This window comes from Chrysochloris asiatica, unplaced genomic scaffold (genome assembly GCF_000296735.1).
Source record: "Chrysochloris asiatica unplaced genomic scaffold, ChrAsi1.0 scaffold00034, whole genome shotgun sequence".
Classification (NCBI taxonomy): domain Eukaryota; kingdom Metazoa; phylum Chordata; class Mammalia; order Afrosoricida; family Chrysochloridae; genus Chrysochloris; species Chrysochloris asiatica.
The window spans coordinates 18,259,161-18,264,565 of record NW_006408552.1 but is presented as its reverse complement, the minus strand read 5'-3'; the positions used below and the strand labels follow the sequence as shown (position 1 = coordinate 18,264,565).

At 46.5% G+C, this 5,405-nt stretch overlaps 1 protein-coding gene across 1 annotated transcript in view; it reads right to left on the bottom strand.

Moving 5' to 3' along the window:
* The window catches only part of MAD1L1 (MAD1 mitotic arrest deficient-like 1 (yeast)), a 361,165-nt gene that overhangs the window by 298,282 nt on the left and 57,478 nt on the right, over positions 1–5,405 (bottom strand). The gene's annotated exons all lie outside the window — the stretch shown is intronic.

Sequence of the window (5,405 nt, the reverse complement as noted above, 5' to 3'; positions counted from 1 at the left end):
CAGGGTCGCTATGGGTCGGACCCGACTCGATGGCACTTAACAACAACAACAACAAATCTTTACAGGAGTAGAAAGCCTCATCTTTCTCCCATGGAGCGGCTGGTAGTTTCAAACTGCTGACCTTAAGGTTCACAGCCTGATTCATAACCACTACACTATCAATACCCCTAAGGTCTGCCTATATATACACTGAACCGTGTCTCAATGGAGAGGAAATAAAGGTGGAAATGCACCAACAAACTCCCTAGCACAGAGTAGATGTTCAACCAAGTTTAGTTCTTGCCTCCACTGCTCAAAGTACCTGCATAAGACACAATGGCAGCAGCCAGATAAGGCCCCCATATATAAACCCTTTAAAACATCCCAGATGGTTCCAGATTAACAGTCTCAGTTCATGCTCAGAGCAGCAACTCATTTTATTGTTTCCATTTCACCAGGAGGGAACTGAGGCTCAAGGAAGTGAAATGGTTGGTCCAAGTCCATCCAGCTCACAAGTGGGTCTGAGTCTTCCTTTGGAGCTGAGCACACCGCAATGGTTTCTTGGAAGTTATAAGTCTGGACTAGGAGTGGGCATGCGCAGACACATGCCATGGCTCCACAGAGAAGAGGAGTGTGTTGCCTCCGTTTGGGTCAGCCCTAGCTCTCATCTGTCCCCACGCTCCTGAGCATCAAGCCTCAAGCTTTGCTGCTGTTAATAAGTGCCATCCAGTCAGTTCTGACACATAGCCACCCTGTGCAATGTTTCCAAGGCTATAAATCTTTGTGGGAGCAAAAAAACTCATCTTTCCCCCACAGGGCAACTGGTGGGCTCATACTGCTGAGCCATGCACTCCAGGGCTCAAGCTTGGTTTCACATAAATGGAGAAAAAAAAAAAGGGTCTCGATCCTCCCTAGACCCCTGTTTCTGCCCCAAAGAGCAGGCAACCCTTCCTATACTACCTGCCACTTGGAAGCAAGAACAGGCATGTGTGAGGGTGTGCGGCAGGCACTGGGGTCAGTGTTAGGAGTAGTGGGAAGCTGGGCAGAGATCCAAGCTGCTGAAATACTTCGCCTACAGGGCCAGCTCCAGGCACCTGGGATATGAAGGTGTGTGTGGGGGGGGTGGGGGTGGGGCCTGGAGGAGGAGAAAGAAGAAGGATGACTGCCACCTGAGTCTTAACAGCTTGCAAAGGGCCCTCCAAGGCACAATTGGTCCCTATTCACCTGGAGCCACCGGGAAGGGGAAGAGTGCAAGATAAAGAGTAGGAGATGGACTGTGTGGCTTATTGCCTCTATGAACAACTGCCTCCTGGCATATGAGACTGGAAGAACTGGATGATGCCCAGCTGTCAATACTGAACATTTTGAACATAGATTCTTTAGAAGTATCCTTATCAAAATGGAAGAAAGGCAGAACAGAAGTTAAACCTCTCATGGAATCCAGACTTTCTGGAGCCATAGAGGCTGAATAAAACCATGAAACTACTGTCTTTCAATCATCTTTAAACCTTAAATCAAAAAAATATCCCCTGAAGTCCTCTCAAAACCAAACAATAGTTCCACTTCACTGGTAACAAAATGCCTACCTGGGAACACTGTGCTATTGTAAGTCCTAGCTTTATAGGATCAAACTGACAACTCAAAAGGTTGGACAGGAACCTTAGGGACAGTGAATTTGTGTTTATGGAAGAGGAACAACTCAAGACAAGGAGGGACAGTGGCTGCACAATTCAAATATTGTCATCAATGTCAGTGAATTGTGCTTGCACAAACTTGACCTGGTATATATTTTTGCTGTGTATATACTCAACAAAAACAACAAATAAAATTAATTCTATTTTTTTCAAAAGGCTGGAAGCCAGACCTAATCCTGTGGGTGAGAGAGGCTTCGGTGCTCTGCTGAGGTGGATTACTAAACAACTGGTGGCCTTCAGCACATCTCAAATCCGACCAGCAGCCTGAACTCCAGCTGGCAGACGAAGTGTTGATTCTTCGAAGCTTCTGACCTGCCAGGCATTGAAACTACTGGGGATGTTTACCAAGGTGCTCAGGGGATTAGTGGGATGCTTGTAACGCAGAGGAGTGTGCCAAGTATCATCACACCCTAAAAATAACGCTGAGCACACACACCCAGGGAGATCAATCCGTTCCAAAACTGCCACTTCACTGACTACAGAGGGAACAACTCAGAGGGCTGGTTCCCAACTGGAGACGACAGAAGTGACAGTTCCAGCCGCAGCCCAGCCTGTGCGTCTGCTGCTCACGACTCTGGCTTCAGCTGCAAAGCCTTTCAACTTGAACTGGTGGGTTTTCGAGAGAGAGAAGCCTTTGTGTTCCATGTGTAGCTGAATTTGGACTCAAGCTGCAGCTACTCCGGGGCTTCTAATAGAAGCTACAGCGCCTGCTGAAGCCCCAGGGGCTGAGGGACGTGGAGCCTCAGGTCACCAATTTTTAATGAATGGAAGGAACCATGATGACAACCGTGGGCCAAATGAACCAGCTGGCAGACTTGCCAGTGCTCTCCAAGGTGCTGATTTTCTGATTCTAACTGCCTACAGAGGGCTGTGACTACAAGCCAAGACTATAGGGAATGAGAAGAGGGACACTCAGTGTGAGAACTTCAAGCTGTGGGGGGGAGGGGAGGCTGAGGAATGCCCAGGATGTGCTGGGGCGGGGGGAGGGTCCTATGGAGGAGTGCAGAAAGGCAGGAGCACTTCAGCACACAGTCCACATGAGGAGGCAGGAAGGAGAGTTGGTGACAAGAGTCAGGGTCCTCAGACAACAGGCAGCGAGTTCAGAGATGCAACAATAGGCATGTAGCCCATCAGAGCATGCTGTCCCCGCCCCTCCTACAGCTGCCCAGCCCTAGACTAACAGGGGGAGAGTTGATCTTCACCACAGGAATGACCCTTGCCCTTCTTTTGCCCACCAGCATGGTAGTCAGCAGCCCTGGTCACACTGCTCCCTCCAAAACATCAACAGTCATCCTCTGAGAAGTAACGGTTGCTCCTCCCCAGGGAAACTGAGAGCCCAACAAACAGGACACATGCTACTAAGTGCCTCCCAGAACGAGTCAGTGCCCATCCCAGAGTTTTGCTTGCCCTGTCTAGTCCCTGCAAAGTCAGCAGAAGTTATGCTCTTACATTTAATGAGGCAGCAAGTCTAGAGTCAGAGTGTGGCCCTCTTAAGACTCTGGGCTCTGGGGGAACTCTCATTCTGTTTCTGTAGACCCCATGTTCCCTGATTCCTTGATGATCTCTGTGTGGCAGGAATCATTGTTCCTTTCCATCAGTGCCTAATCTGCTCTTTTTAGATCTCGGAAGTGATTGGTTTAAGACTCACCTACACTGATAGGACTCATGGACGTAATAGAAAAAAATCCTGCTCCCAACTGGTATCACATCCACAGGTACAGTACAGGGTTGGGCTTCCAGCACATATTTGGAGGACACCATCTCTGACCAACACTTTCTGTCTACCTGAGCTGTGCTGCTGCCTCATTTCTCTCAGGTCCTTGACTGAAAATGCTCAGAAAAAGTTGTCTCCAAATCTACTACACCTTCTTTTCTCCAAACCTCTCCAGTCATGAGTAGTTTTCCAACTTCCCCACTAACAGCCCTCGCCGTGACTTTCACACCACCCAATCCAATGGTCAGATCCTGGTTCTCTGACTGGTTCCCTTGCATCCCGAAGACCTTGAGTGATCAGGGTGTCTCAGGCATCCCACCTTGCACCTTCTCTACCTACATTCTCACCCTCAGTGATTAAAGCGTGAGGCACTCCAGCTTCAGTGGCCTGCTCAGCATCTCCCTGTAGCTGTCTAAAGGCATCTAGACACATCATCCAGACCAAGGAATGATCTCCCTCCTCCCACAGATCTTCCCTGTCTCAGGAAATGGAATCTCCATCCTTCCAGCTGCCCTCGGCCTTCTGTACACCATCAGCAAGTCCAGTGAGATACACCTTCACAATGATGCGAAATCCACCACCTCCATAGGCCTTCACGTTCTCGCCCAGATAGCTCCTTGACTCACACTCACCCTTCAAGCATCTATCTGCAGCCCAGCAACCACACAGATAATTTTAAACTTAAGTTAGATCGAATGAGTCTTCTGTAAGAGTGATCCTGTGTCCTCCCAGCCTACACCAAAAAGAAGACAGTCACCCACAGAGCCAGCTTAGGATGGCCCAGCCACTTAATTTTGCAAATAAGGAGCCTGTACATACTCTAAGAGGCAGTCATTCAAACCAAACAAAGGGATATTGCATGATTTAAAATTAGGAAAGGTATGTGTCAGGTTTATATCCTTTTACTATACTTATCCAATCTGTATGCTAAGTAACTAATCCTGAAAATTTAAAGTATATGAAGAGCACATCATCAGGATTAGAGGATGATTCATTAACAAGCTGTGATATGCAGAATAAGCAGATGACACAACTTTGCTTGTTGGAGGAGAAAAAGATTTGAAGTGCTTACTGCTGAACAAAGACTACAACCTTCAGTATGGAATAAACTTCAATATAAAGTAAATAAAAATCTTCACAACTACACTAAAGAAACATCATGATAAATGCAGAAGATTGCTGGTGTTGTAAAAGATTTCATTTTTCTTAGATCCATAATCAACACCTATGGAAGTAGCATTCAGGAAATCAAATGACATATTCCATCAGACAAATCTGCTATAAAAGATCTCTCTAGAGAGTTAAAAAAAAAATTCAAAGTAGAGCTGTCATTTTGAGAACTAACATGGCATTTTCAATGCATGAGAAAGCTGAAAAATTAATAAGGAAGAATGAAGAAGAATTGATGCCTTTGAATTATGATGTTGATAAAGAACACTGAATATACCACGGACCGTCAGAAGAAAGAGCAAATCTGTGTTAGAAGAAGTACAGCCAGAATGCTCCTTAGAAGCAAAAATGGCGAGACTTGTCTCAAGTAGTTTGGATATGTTATCAGGAGGGACCAGTCCCTGGAGAAGGACATCATGCTTGCTAAAGTATTTCTTGTTGTTGTTAGGAGCTACAGAGTCGGTACCAACTCATAGTAACCTTAGGCACACTGAATGAAACACTGCCTGGTCCTGGGCTAACCTCTCAATTGTTGTCACCCTTGAGCGCATTGATGCTGCCACTTTGCCAATTCATCTTGCCGAGGGTCTTCCTCTTTTTTCTCTGACCCTCCACTTTACCAAACATGATATCCCTCTTCAGTGACTGGTCCTTCCTGACAATATGTCCAAGGTATGAGAGACAAGGTTTGGCCATCCTGGCCTCTAGGGAGCACTCTAGCTGTATTTTTTCCAACACAGATTGGTTGGTTCTTTTGGCAGCCCGTGGTACCTTCAATACTCTCCTCCAGTAAAGGTAAAGTACCAGGGGGCTTCAAAAAGTTCATGGAAAAAATAGATTAAAAGATA